The sequence below is a fragment of the Neophocaena asiaeorientalis genome, unplaced genomic scaffold (genome assembly GCF_003031525.2).
Source record: "Neophocaena asiaeorientalis asiaeorientalis breed wild unplaced genomic scaffold, Neophocaena_asiaeorientalis_V1.1 scaffold945, whole genome shotgun sequence".
Classification (NCBI taxonomy): domain Eukaryota; kingdom Metazoa; phylum Chordata; class Mammalia; order Artiodactyla; family Phocoenidae; genus Neophocaena; species Neophocaena asiaeorientalis.
The window spans coordinates 161,994-176,871 of NW_020174275.1; the positions used below are offsets into that span (position 1 = coordinate 161,994).

The 14,878-nt window shown below is 42.0% G+C and overlaps 1 protein-coding gene across 1 annotated transcript in view; it reads left to right on the forward strand.

The window, feature by feature from the left end:
- Positions 1-5,070: 5,070 nt before the first annotated feature.
- Positions 5,071-14,878, forward strand: part of KATNBL1 (katanin regulatory subunit B1 like 1) — a 51,883-nt gene continuing 42,075 nt past the window's right edge. The window contains exon 1 of the mRNA XM_024755801.1: positions 5,071-5,310. The gene's annotated coding sequence lies outside the window, so the exon portion shown is untranslated. The remainder of the gene's footprint in view (positions 5,311-14,878) is intronic.

The window sequence follows — 14,878 nt, forward strand, 5'->3', positions numbered from 1 at the left end:
CTAAATGCAATAACTGATATGCTTATCAGAGGAGAGGGCACACAGATAGATACATGGGGTAAAAGTCCATGTGACAATGGAGGCATATTGGAGTACTGCAGCTACAAGATGACAATTGCCAGAGCCACCAGAAGCTAGGAAGAGGCAAGGAAAGAAAGATTCTTGCCTAGAATGTGCAGAAAGATCATGGCCCTGCCAACACCTTGGTTTTGGTTTTCCAGCCTCTAGAACTGTGAGAGACTGTATTTCTGTTGTTTTAAGCCACCCAGTTTCTGGTACTTTGTTACTATGGTCCTTTGTGAAAGGTCATAACTTTCAGATACCCTATACTGATTACCAGGCTGTCGGCACCACAGCGAGTCTGTCTCCGCAGCATTGGCCCCCCTCCTGGAACTGGTCTAGTTCCAAGACTGCTTTTCCAAGGCAGCAGTCAACCAAATTGTGTTCTTCTCTATCTTAGAAAAATCACTGGACAGGTAAAGTTGGGGGTGGGGAATATTTTGCAGAGAGACAGCCACAATCAGTGTGCTATATACTATTAGAGTGTTTTACATAGGTTACCCTGTTTCCCAACATCCCCTAAGAGAAGAGTTATCCTCCCTCTGCAGTTAAGGTAAAGATGGTGTAGAAGGTCCCAAAGGCAGTGATCAAGGCTTCTGATAGAGATGAGCCTTGCTCCAAAGCTAGTGTTCTTTCCGCTCTAACATGCTGCCCCCTACCATCTTCCAGGTGACAGTGTATGTAATTGCAGGAAATCTACTTGGGGAAGGAGGGAAATGGTCTCTTTGGCTTCACATTTGAAAATCTATAACAAATACCATCACCCGCTTTCCAGCTGTCGAAGTGCCACAGAGTTGCATCCAAAACAAACTGTTTTTAACAGGAGGATCCCCTACCATTCAACAGTCCCCCCCCCAGCCCGCCACCTTCCACCTGCCAAACAAAATCTAGGAAGCTGCTGCTGCTTCTGCCACCAAGGCATCTGTACCGTGGTTGTATTTGAAACGACCATGAATCTTGCAAACGGGGAGTGAGCTTTGCTCCTTTCCACTGCTATCGCCTTATCTGAAACTTTCCCTACTGCCATCCTTTCCTTCCACAGTCTGCACAGGAAGGTGGGGAAGGGAGGAGCAGAATAAAAGGGATTGACTTCTCACTTTGACTGCCAAAGTCAGCTGGAATTCTCCAAGGGCTCTGAGGCTGAGCAGTAGATGTAGTTAGCTATGGAATGGATGAGCTATTGTGTTTTACGTCTCTTCACGCTCAGTCCTCTACCAGGCCTGGCATCAGTCTGAGGGGATGAGAATGGCATCACCACAGTAAATGCTCTGGCTTCCTGAACCTCCGGCCCAAAGGACAACATTTTCATACCTAAGGCTCATGGGCTCCCTCCCTCCCACTAGTCATCTTGCATCCTGATGATAGATTAATCCTCCTAAAGTACTGATTTAATTCTCATTTCCCCGCTCAATGCCTATGCCTTGTTGTTTTGTGTCTTAAAGTTTCAACTGCCATTTATATTATTATGTGCACTTATAGTGATTGGCATTTCAATTAATATTACATGGATTGATCTATGTAATATATTTATCATAAAAATGCAGTTTACAAAGTTGTAAGGATATGATCTCATTTCTTAAATGTAGGTACATTTGCATAGTAAAATATCTGAAAAAACATATGTTCGAATGGAGACAGTGCTTGTCTGTGAGTAATAGACTTTTAATGGTTTCTAGTAGTTTTTTTCCTTCCCAAACACATTTGCCTGATTATTCCAGGTCTTCACAACTGTCAGGTGACAGTCTTTCCTCCTGCTACTCCCCAGAGCTCTCCCCACCCCATTCAAACCGCGATAGACGGCGGTCCTGGAATTTATTTTGTACTTCCCCTGTCTGTCTGGAACACCCTGCCTGTCAAAATCCTGTCCAGCTTGTCAGGCCCGACTGCAGCCTTCCTGCATGATCCCTTCCCTGACTCTCCACTCAGAAGCGTACATACAACTTTGCATGTAAGTTCTTTTCTCACATGGGTGTTTATAGTCAGGGTTATTCTACACACCATCTCTGATGTCCATACCCCTGTGAGAGGGGGAGTGTAGGGCAGAAAGGCTAATTCAGCTGCCTGTTCACTCAGATGGAGGGAATATCTAAGGCAGTCAGAAGGAAGCAATGAGGGAATGGCTAGAGGGGTGCACTCCCTTGGAGACTGTCCACTGTGAGGGCTGGCGGGGAACCACCTTTCTGTGAAGGGCTGGTGGTGCAGGGACAATAAAAATATGTATGGAATGCACTCTTTTTTAATCCCTTAACAACAACAACAAAAATTTGATTGTGCTCCAAGGGGAAAAAAAATTCAACTTTATTGACTGAAAAATATCAGTGAAGACAACTGACCTGCATTTCATCACTAAAATGGTATATATTTCAAAAATAGCAATATGAAGGCAAATTTCTTTATTTTCACCTTAAGTTATATTGACATTTGGCAGTCTCATGAGAACGATGGGCCAGAGATATGTAAACCCCAGAACTAGAGTCTGAAGATGAACCTGCCTGAGACTCTTGCCCTAAGAAGCTCTAGAAATGAGAACATCAAGGTTCTCCTCTGGCCTTCAGACAACCTGGGACCTTGTTTGAGCTGAGATCCTTCTATGTTAACACAGCAGATTCCCTGAGTCCTAGGACTCTGTTACTTGTCTTACCTCATCACCCAGCCTTCCTTGAGGGTAAGAACTGTTCCTTAGACTCTTCACCCTCTTCTGGTGAGGGCCCAGCACAGTGCCTTTTGTATAGTGGGTCATCGAGAAATTCCTGTTTGTGACAATGGTGATGAAGAAATAGTTGGAGAGATAGTGACTTCACCCATGTGTGTTGAATTTTATTTTCTTAAAAACAGCACACCCACTTAGTGGAAGTTATACTCCAGGAGTGTTCTACGCTGCACACCACTGGAACCCAGGGCTTCTGCTCCCTTCACTCACTCACCCTGCTGGACTCTCTCAACAGTCCCCTCTGTTGACAGGTATGGCCCCACACAGCGGCATGTGCCTGCTTGTGCTTGGTACAATCTGAGAAGCTCGCAAAGGCATTGCTTATGCAAAACATATCCTAAAAATATTTCTCCTGGGCTTCCCTGGTGGCACAGTGGTTGAGAGTCCGCCTGCCGATGCAGGGGACACGGGTTCGTGCCCCAGTCCGGGAAGATCCCACATGCCGCGGAGCGGCTGGGCCCGTGAGCCATGGCCGCTGAGCCTGTGCGTCCGGAGCCTGTGCTCCGCAACGGGAGAGGCCACAACAGTGAGAGGCCCGCATACCGCAAAAAAAAAAAAAAAAAATTTCTCCCATCAATCTAAAGTAGTGCCTGAAATTTTCACCATTACTTAATTTTTTTGTATTAAGTAAGTAAGGACCTTGTTACTAGAGGGGAAAAATACATTGTTATTATTACCTAATGATATTTTAGCTCTGATTAGTTTATCTGCCAGGCCTCCCATTGCTCTGAACTCCCACAGCCTCTAGGATATACCTTTTATCATTGCATTCACCACAATGTATTGGAATGATCTCTTTCCCTGTTTGTCCAAGCCACTGTGAGCTTCCCCAGGCTATCTCCTGGTACAATGTCAGCCTGACACATGATGGGCCCGCAAAAATATCGTTAAACCCAACTTAGGTAGCCCTGGGGAGTTCTGAACAGAGTGCCTAAAGCAGTGAGTCCAGGGATGTGGAGTCTTGCAGTGAGCAACTGTTACACCAAATGCACTACTTGATAGGCTTCTGCAAGGGATGAGAGGCCCACCAGAGACAAACTTGCTCCTGTCACAATTTGGTTAACGTTGACCAGTAGCTTACCTGTGAAGATGGGTAGACTCTGTCTCCACTAAGATGAAGAGAATTACCCTCAGTAATTAAAAGCATGTCAGCGAGAGATCCAACCCTAACCTCATCCTCTAGTGTTCACCATCCCAAAGAAACTGAGCCTGCTTCCTGGGCATGCATATTTCTTGTGGTTTTTTTTTTTTTTTTTGCGGTACGCGGGCCTCTCACTGTTGTGGCCTCTCCTGTTGCGGAGCGCAGGCTCCAGACGCGCAGGCTCAGCAGCCATGGCTCACGGGCCTAGCCGCTCCGCGGCATGTGGGATCTTCCCAGACTGGGGCTCGAACCCGTGTCCCCTGCATTGGCAGGCGGACTCCCAACCACTGCGCCACCAGGGAAGCCCTCTTGTGTTCTTAACAGTCCAGAACAGAGTCTGGCAAATATCAGGAACTAACAAATAAGAGCTAACAATTATATAGTGCTTACCATGTGCCAGATACATTCCTCTAAGAATTTTATATGTGTTAACTCATGTAATCCTCATAACGATGAGGCAGATACCATTAACATCCCCATTTTACACATGGGGAAACCAAAGCTCACAGGAGTTTATATGACTTCCCCGAGGTCGCAGAGCTCCAGTCTACCCTTTTAAATATTTTGCCTTAGTGCACTTAAATAGGAGTGAATGAATAAGTCTCTCCCTGCACCATATTTTTTTTAAATAAATAAATTTATTTATTTATTTATTTGGCTGTGTTGGGTCTTCGTTGCAGCCCAGGGCTCTTCTCTCTAGTTGCAGTGCCCGGGCTTCTCATTGCGGTGGCTTCTCTTGTTGCGGAGCACGGGCTCTAGGTGAGTGGGCTTCAGTAGTTGTGGCACACAGGCTCAGTAGTTGTGGCTCGCGGGCTCTAGAGCGCAGGCTCAGTAGTTATGGTGCATGGGTTTAGTTGCTCCACGGCATGTGGGATCTTCCTAGACCAGGGGTCAAACCCGTGTCCCCTGCCTTGGCAGGCAGATTCCTAACCACTGCGCCACCAGGGAAGTCCCATCCCTGCACCATATTTTTATAGCAGATTATAGCAGATATAGCACCTCCTGGTGCAACACTTAAAGCACGGTTTCACTCACTAGACTGTGACTAGCGCAGGGTCATTCTTTGACTCTTATCCACCCTCGGTTCCCCGAGCGGTATTACTTGCCCCATCGTAGCAGGACTACCATACGTACCTGTGTCCGCCAGGGGGCAGTGTGTCCGCACCACCTCTTCCTCCCGCTCCCTGCGCCCCTGCGCAACCTGAGAGGGGCGGAGGCAGTGTTGGGCGGAGCCTCCGAGACGCCCTAGTAGGAGCTATCCCGGCGGGCCGCGCGTGCGGCCGCGTTTGAATGGCTCAGAGTGGGCTCGTCCGGGGACCTGAGGGATAGTCTGGGCTGCCGGGGCGCAGTCGGTCAGCGCCTGGGCTAGACGGAGGCGCCGCGGTACCATGAGGCGCCGGTAAGTGACAACCGGGCCTGCGCCATCCTCGCGCCGGCGGTTGCCCTCCGGGGGCCAGGCTTCTCCGCGGGCCTGACCGCGCCCTGGGCCCACCTGCAGGCCCCGCGGCGGCCTCTTCTCGGCCCGGCCGGCGCAGGGCTGCAGGGGTCAGGGGTCGGGAGTCGGGGCGGCGGCGCCGCGGTCTCGCATGGAGCTCCCTACCCGGCCGCGGCGAGGAGAGTCAGGGCGGCGGGCGCAGGAGCCCGCCCGGGTGGGCGCGAGGGGTCCGGGCCCGGAGAGGCGGGGACGGAACCTGCTGTCATTTATTTGCGGATGGAGCCGACTTGTGCATCCCAGTGAGCGGGGAAGGACGCCGGCGTCTGAGGCGCTCTGTTTGAGGACAGGTTTTCCCGAGAGCCGCCTAGGCCCGGCTGTGGTATTTCCTTATTTTCTGTCTGGTCCTTCCTTCCCTGACACATAACCTTTAAAAAAAATGACACATAACCTTTTGTTCAGCAGGACAAAAACTTGACATAACTGCATAAGAATTGCTGATTGCAACTTTAAAAACCTCATTGTATTTTCTGAAAAGTTGTTCTGTAACAGTACCTAGGCTTTTACCAAGGTCTTAAATGGGCTTAAATATGGAGAAAACAAAGAGTTGATTTGTTTCCTTGTGGCTTGTAAAATTCCTTGAAAACAGAGGTTTCTATGTCAGTTTCTTTGAGATTAAAAAAAAAAAGAGAGACTAACAGAATTTAGGTCTGTAATAATCACCAGTTTAGCACTGGCAAAGATTATGAGAAATTAGTCCACCTAATCGCTTAAATTTGTGTAGTTTGTCTTGTTGTGTTGTTTTTTAAACCAGCTTCAGACTTGAATCAGAACTTTATACGTTGAGGCTTTTACTTGGCTAATAACTAGCGCTGTAATCATAACATTGGTTAATATTTATTTTGTGCTTTCTATATGCCAAGCACTCTTTTGAGAGCTTTGCTTTGGGACAGATACTATTATTATCCCCATTTTGACAAAGAGGAAACTGAGGCACAGAGACGTTAAGTAACTTGTACACGGTTACACAGCTAGTATAATTGGGACCCAAGCAGGCTGGCTCCATGCTTTTAGCTATGCTGCTCTACTGCCTCATTTATATGTTGCTCTTTTTAGTTTACAAAGCAGTTTAATTTTATTTACTTCTCTCAACTGGGGAGATAATATACGTGTGAGGTGCGTTCGTGTACATGCACACAGTACTAAATCGAGTTCTCTGCTCTTGTGGACGTAACTTTTGTGCATCGAGCAGCAAAATCCATTGGCTATATTAAGATAAATAGAATTTATAAAGTTCATGTTTGTATTGTAGGTTATAGTTTTAATCCCTTTGTGTCATTTCCTAAAAGTGTAGAGAACAGTTTGAAACCTATGTAATTCCTTAAAATATACCATTATATATTAATGATTCTTTCTGAAAACGTACTGAGTGGTTACTCTGTACTTGGAATGATTAACTTAACTAATAACTCCATGACAAGAAATAGGATTCAAAAGCAATTAAGGAATCAGTTTACACTTATTTACAGCCGAGCATTTAAATTTTTAATTTCATTCATCAGTTATCAAGCAATGTTAGGCCCAATTGGTTATACAAAAGAAATGTGCCAGGGCAACAAACCTGAGGAAAGTTAGTTTAGTTTGGGATATAAAATTAACAACGATCACCACCACCAAAAAAAAAAAAAAAAAAAAAAAGAAAGATATATGAGATATTCTTTATTAGTGCAGTGGGTGTATGATGAACTGAACTGAGTAATCAGTAATGCTTCTGCAAAGAACCCAAACTGAAGCATGGATGTAGGGCATTGAATAGAAGTGTGAATGGGGAATTTTAGTGAGGAAACAGTGTGTTCAAAGACTTGAAATTGGGAATGAAAATGATTTTTCTAGGGAACAGTAAGTCTGGTCTATTTGGAAAGTTCCTGTTGAGAAAAATAAGATTATGGCAGACTATGAGGAATGTTATATAAGACATATGTCAAAGAAGTTTAGGTTTGACATATATATAAAAAGAGATATGATTTTAGAAGTTTAAAAACTTTTAAATCGGTGATTCTCAGCTGCTGGCAGTTTTGCCCCTCAGGGGACATTTGGCAGTGTCACGCCTTGGGGGGTGGGGTGCTATTGGCATCTAGTGGATAGAGGCCAGGAATGCTGCTAAACATCCTGCAATGGGTCAGCCCCTCCATGAGAAGTAATTACCCCAAATGTCAGTGGTGATGAGGTTGAGAAATCCTCTTTTAAGTTGTTTGCTTATATGGCCAGCTTCTGTTTGCATGTGCTGTAGACAAATATGAATGATGAATTTTCAGAGCATGAGTACAAGCAATATTAAAGTTAAGGAGAAGCTGCCTCAGAGACCTCAAGAAGGCAGCTATTGTTGGAGTCCTGGGGGAAAGAAGCTATAAGGAATTAGGATAGGAGCACTGAGAGTGAACAAGTAGTGGTAAAAATGAGACAACTATTTAAATAATATATTTTCCAAGTTTGAAAATAATGCATGTTCATTGTAGGAAATTTAGGAAATGTAGAGAAAGTGTAAAAAGAGCAAAAGCCGCTTATAAAATCCCCCAAGCAAGAAAGAACAACTGTTAACATTTTCATGTGGTGTTTCCTTTCAAATCTTTTTCTTTGTTGATACCTATTTTCCTTCATAAGACTAGGATTATACATTTTTCTCCTTGTGGCTTTGGTTTATTTTTGTTTTTTGACTCAGCATATCATGAGTATTTCCCATTCTTAGAAAAATGTTCTTTTTAATGGTCAGTCTTCTTTGTTTTTTGTGTGTGTTCTTTTCAAGTTGGGGATTTTGCTTTGTATTCAAAAGACACATTTTGAAGGAAGAAATATTAGAACATGATGACTGATTAACTGTAGGAAACAATAGGGGTAAAAGTGTATGGTATCTCCAAGGTTTTAAATCTAGGAAGCTAAAATAATGGTGCAGCTATTGAAATAAATTGGGATTCTCATAATACTTTTCATCTTAGGTATGGAAACTGCTGTTTACAGAGATACATAATGAGATTTTAATGAGGATCCGTGATGCCTATCAGCTTACATTTTTCCTAAAACCTCTATAATAATCTTCCTTTTCTTTTCTTTCTTTTTTTTTTTAACTTTTTGTTTTTTGTACTAAGCTTATTTTTCAGTTCTTTCTTTGCAAGTCTTCCCCTTCTTGGAAAGGTTTTTTGAAATATGTTTTCTATTAGGATACTAAGTAAGGCTCAAGTTTGTTGGTCATGAATCTTTACTTTGAAAGATTAAATGACTAGTTCGAGTTTTTAAAATGTATAGATTGCTAAAGTTTATAAGCAAGAGGTGAGTATAACTCTTCCAGAGGAGGAGGAATTATCTTTAAAAATGCTTGCCCACTATGGGATGCATCATTACATCACATCAGTCTATATTACATTGCTGTTTTATCAATCATTATACTTGTTGATCTCTATCAGTTAATTTGGTGCTTTGTGGAAAATGTATTTAGGAAAGTAAATTTTAAAAAACCTTAAAGCTAATACAAATGGTACTTTTACTGGGACTATACGCTTTTCAAATTGGATAGGATATAATTTGACTTTTTTTTTCTACTGACTGTTTTAGTACTTCATGTTCATCCCCCACCCCCGGTATCTTCTCACTAATAGCTAATATCCATTAACTTTGGAGAAGTTTTGTAATTTCTTTGTTCTTGGGACATGATGAGGGTAGAGATGGAAGGAAAGGGTCTTCTGAAAGTTCCCCCCAATTTGCCTCCCCTATAATCACCTGTCTCTCCTTCAGTTTTACACACTGCCTAAAATTCCTGAACAAGTCACTCAGGAACCTACCACCTATGTATGAATCATGAATACCCATTCTGGCATCTCTTCTAACTAGTGTAATCTTAAAACAGGCAGCCTGGTTATATGGGAAAGGCTGTAACACTGGAAGTTACAGTTCTAAGCCTGGTTCTCCTATTAGTGGCTGAGTGTTCTTGGGCAAATGCCTTAATCTTATCTGTAAATTGAAATTATCTCCAAGATCCTTTCCAAATCTTAAGAGTCTGTGAATCTGTGAAGTATTTGCTTTTGTGATTACCATGGGGAGACTATTAGTCTTTTACATTGCAGCATGAATTAATCATAGATCATAAATGATTTCTTCCAAAGGCAGTTGTAAAAGCTACTCCCATATCATAAGACTGGGGGAGGAATTTTAGAATGGAATTTAAATGGCACTAGAATACAAGCTCCAGGAAGGCAGGGAACTTTGTTTTGTTCACTTCTGTTTTCCCAGTGCCTAGAGTGGTAATTAGTATATAACATGTGTTAATATTTGTTGAATGAGTGAAGGAATGGGTTGTTTTTGAGGAAAGACAAGCTTGTTGGAGTACTGTACAGATCCTCTGAGCACCTTGAAAGAACTCAGAATACAAATCAACCAGATTACAACCCAGTCATTCCTACAATATAAAAATACCTCCTAGTTGTTGTAAAGCATCCATTGTTCACTTGGCTGCTGTCAGAACTATTAAGTAATGATTGCCCTGACTGCCCTTCCTGCTCACAGAGTGCAGTTTTGTCCATCACCAGATCTTACTTTAGTGCCAGCCTGATTTTTCAATGTGCCTTTTACTCTTATTTGCAAAAATCTATGCTCTGCCTATTCCCTATACCACTTAATATTATCATTAATAGTATGTTTGGTGTTATCACAAAAATAAATCATATATATCGATTAAAAATTGGTCTTTCATCTATGGAGGATTCATGGCACAGCAGTTAGAAACTAGTACTCTTAGCCTTCCTATTCCAGTTATCCTAATTCTACAACTGCCATATAAAATAATCTTCAGGAATATTTTTAATCATATGATATACAAAGCTTCTAAGTAAGCCTGTTTTGTCTACAAACTAAAGTCCAAGATTCCGGACCCGGCATTCAGTGATTCTGCATTTTAGCCAGTCTACCTTTTTAGTCTATCCTAGTCTTTCCGCTGCAGTGACCTGGACTGTAACTATTTTTTTTTTTTTTGCTGTGCCATGCGGCTTGCAGGATCTTAGTTCCTCAGGGGGGAATCTGGGCCCTTGGCAGTGAAAGCCCAGAGTCCTAACCACTGGACCACCAGGGAATTCCCTGGACTCTAACTATTTAATTATTGAATAGTTGTTGTAGATAATAATGAAACAAAAAACACAATTATTCTTACCTAGAAAGTATGTTTTCAGATAAGGAGAGGCTGACAGACTATTTCTCAAGAAGCCTTGTATTGGCTGGCATTGATTATTTGGCTGAATTATTAATTTACTGAAAAATAACATCAAGGAACAAGAATCCTTAAAACTCTACATAAACAATTTTTTCTCTCCTTGTTGGCAGACGTATCTGGAAATTAAGTATATGTATAGTATATATATTTAGTGGTATTAGTTGACTACTTAGTGAGACTGACTATATAATTCTGTGCCCACAGCATTGTTTGGATGGTTTATCAGTCTGGATGGGCTCGGTTATTTTGCAGTAACAAATAACCACCATATCTCAGTGGCTTAAAATAACAAAGGATTATTTCTTCTCAATTCATATTACATGTGAGTTGTCTGGGGGCTCTACTGTGTGTTGTCCTTGCTCAGGAGTACTGAGCAAGTCATATGACCATGCCTAACTTCAAGATGATGGGCAGGTATAAACCTATCATGTATCTGAAAGGAGAACTGGAATATCATGGCACAGTTTTAACATTCACCACAGTTGGGGCACCCATTGACTTTTTTTTTTTTTTTTTTTAAGTTAGAGAGGAAAGGTTGCTTTATTCAGGAGGCCGGCAGCCTGGAGAGAAGGTGGACTCATGTCCAAAAACCAACTCCCCCTTTGACATTTTTGAATGTATTATTACTCTTCTCTCCTGTCTGACTGTTATCTTTCATGGTTGACATAATCTTTCTTTAGATATGTTCCTTCATTTATCAGCTCTTCCTTAAGTATCCCCTATATGTCAGGTACTATCCTAGATACAATGAATGTGGTTCCTGGTCTCATGGAGTTCACAGTCTAGTGGGAGGACATGGACAATAAGCAAATAAGCAAGTTAATTTCAGACAGTGATAAGTGCTATGGAGGGGAAAAATAAGGTACTGCTATAGAGAATGGTTGGTGGTGAGGGTAGGGTTATCCTTGATTGGGTGGTCAGGGAAATCTTCTGGGGTGGGTGACATTTGAGCTGGGAAGCAGCATCCCTGAGGGTATATGGGAGAAATATTTTAAGCAGAAGGAATGCCACAAAATGGAAATGAGCTCAACATGTTTAAAGACAGAAGACCAGTATGGCTGGAGCATTTAGGAGAAACTGATGCTATAGTCCAAGGGAGAGATGATGGTAGTTTGCTCTAGGATGGTGGTAATATATTCCCAAACTATATTCTAGTTTGGGAATATATTATAAAGGCATAATCAATGTATTGGATATAGGGAGTTTAGGAAAAGAGAAATCGGGGATGAATCCTCTGTTTTGGACTTGAGCAACTGGGAAGATGATGGTTCCATTTACTGAGTTAGGAACAGTTAGGAGGAGCAGCTTTGAGAGGGTGGATATTAAGGGTTCTATTTTCAATATATTAAGTTCAAGAATGATGACTCTTCGACACCCAAGTGGAACTGACTTGTAGGAAGTTGGAGATACAACTCCAGAGTTTAGAGGAAACATTGAGACAAATGATTTTTTTTTTTTTAACGAGGCTAATATGTTAAATTTGGTTACAGTTAAGTCTTAGACCTGGAAGTCATTATATCTCCTTAAAGCAGTATGCAGTTCCTCTGGAGAAGGGAGTATTCCCTAAGAGAAGGGAGCGTTTTCAAACTTCAGTATGGTCTGATTTCAGCCCAGGATAATGGTGGTAACAAACCTTGTAACTGATGGGATGTACGATAATCCTCACAAGCATTCTAGTATAAGAAGCATTAAGAACCATTGCTATAAAAGGATGCTAGCATCATCTTCTGTTGATTTCTTCATTTGATTCTCAAAGGACAATCTACCCTAATATTTAGGGTCTTAGGGTATACTTCACTCTACTGATTTCAAAATTAGGAACATGAGGCTTCCCTAGTGGCGTAGTGGTTGAGAGTCCGCCTGCTGATGCAGGGGACACGGGTTCGTGCCCCAGTCTGGGAGGATCCCACGTGCTGCGGAGCGGCTGGGCCCGTGAGCCATGGCCGATGAGCCTGCGCATCCGGATCCTGTTCTCCACAACGGGAGAGGCCACAACAGTGAGAGGCCCGTGTACTGCAAAAAAAAAAAAAAATTAGGAACATGTATTACAGCAGACTGGTAATCCTAGTCCAAATCATGAAGATAGGTTGTTAAAATTAGTTTATATCAGCTTGTCTTTTTTGAGTGTTATGTATCTTATTGGCATATCCTTTCACATATATAGAGTCTATCTTGAAAGCATCAGGAATACCTTTAGTAGCTAAACAAGGGGTCAAAAAGGATCCTTAAGATGATGTTGTTTTATATATATGTATATATATTTACATTTCTGAGTTTAAGAAGACAATTGGAAAGGATTAGAGTGGTTTTTCCTCCCTGTGAATATTTCCAGAAAAATAATGGAATGTTGTAACAGGGAGAGTAAGAGATACTCATCAGAACATGCTAAAATAATTATCTACGTGGCTTAAGAAACCCTAAGTCTTCCCAAAGATTCAGGTGTTTATATAGTCATAAGAAAAGAAATACATAATACATTTTAATTTAGTTAAAACATAATTAGAAGTTTGGGATTAACTCCTAATATATATACACACTACTATGTATAAAATAGATAAACAGCAAGGACCTACTGTATAGCACAGGGAACTATATTCAGTATCTTATAATGACCTATAATGGAAGAGAATATATATGTGATATAACTGAATCACTTTGCTGTACACCTGAAACTAACACAACATTGTAAAATAACTATACTTCAATTTTTTTAAAATGGTTAAAAATGAAACATAATATTTGCATTTGATACAAAATTCAGAAAGTCCAAAAGGGAAATCTCCCTTCACCCCATCCCCCAGCCACAGATATCCTCTCTCTAGAAATGACTTTTCTCCCCAGTTTCTTGTGTATCCTTCCAAAGATACTCAGTGAATATATAAGCAGTCGCTCACGTACACTTTATTTTTCACTTAAGTAATAGCATACTGTTCTGTACCTTATCTCCCCGCCACCCACCAACTTTCCAGTAAAAGGCATAAAGTCACTGAAAAAATTAAGTCTGTATGTCCAAAACTATTGATAAAGGTGACGATAAACAAACACCTAGTTATCAGAATTTAGCTAACTTTGTTTTCCCATTATTAATCTCAATTCCTTAATGTAGAATACTCAGTGGACTTAATTATTACAACTGAGGAGTAGGGACTTGCCTGGTGGTGCTGTGGTTAAGAATCCGCCTGCCAGTGCAGGAGACACGGGTTCAAGCCCTGGTCCAGGAAGATCTCACATGCCGCAGAGCAACTGAGCCCGTGTGCCACAACTACTGAGCCTGTGCTGTAGAGCCCACGAGCCACAACTACTGAAGCCTGCGCTTCTAGAGCCTGTGGTCCTCAACAAGAGAAGCCACTGCAATGAGAAGCCCATGCACCACACCCTCACTCGCCACAACTAGAGATAGCCTGTGCACAGCAGCAAAGACCCAATGCAGCCAAAACTAAATATAAATAAATAAATAAATTTATTAAAAGAAAACAAGCTGGGCTTCCCTGGTGGCGCAGTGGTTGAGAGTCCACCTGCCGATGCAGGGGACACGGGTTCGTGCCCCGGTCCGGGAGGATCCCACATGCTGCGGAGCGGCTGGGCCCGTGAGCCATGGCTGCTGAGCCTGTGCGTCCAGAGCCTGTGCTCTGCAATGGGAGAAGCCACAGCAGTGAAAGGCCCGCGTACCGAAAATAATAATAATAATAATAACAATATGAAATTCAATGTCATCTTTCATTTCTTCCACATTTGGTTCATAGTAACTATTTCTGCTGATAGGATTTGGGTCCCACCTGAAGTATTTTCTTAAAAAAAAAAAAAAAAGAAAACAAGCTGAGGAGTAGGTGGTGGGAATAGTAATTCCCACTTAGTATCAATTTTGTAATTTTTATTTCGGGGTGACTTAGTCATAAGAGAGTTGGAATTCAGTTTGGTCTAATTGATTGAAATGATGTATCATCATGTTGTACCCACTGAATTGTCAGAAATCTGTATTTTCACGCTTGACCCACCTTTCTGAATTTGACATTATCTCTCAAACCAGCCTTCCATGGGAAACTGAATTAAGAGAAGGTGATGTGTTGAATCATTTAGCAAATAAAAAAGCCCTTGGGGTTTACTCCAGGTACTAGGGGTTTGAGTTGTTAAGAACATGGAATCAGAATGATGGTACTTAAGTTTTATGATTTGACTGTTTAATGATATTGGGCCCTGATAACTTGGTAAATTGATTTCCTCAATAGGAATAAACCTAGAAATGTACTAGAAAATCTGGGTAACTTGATGGGGCACTCTTTC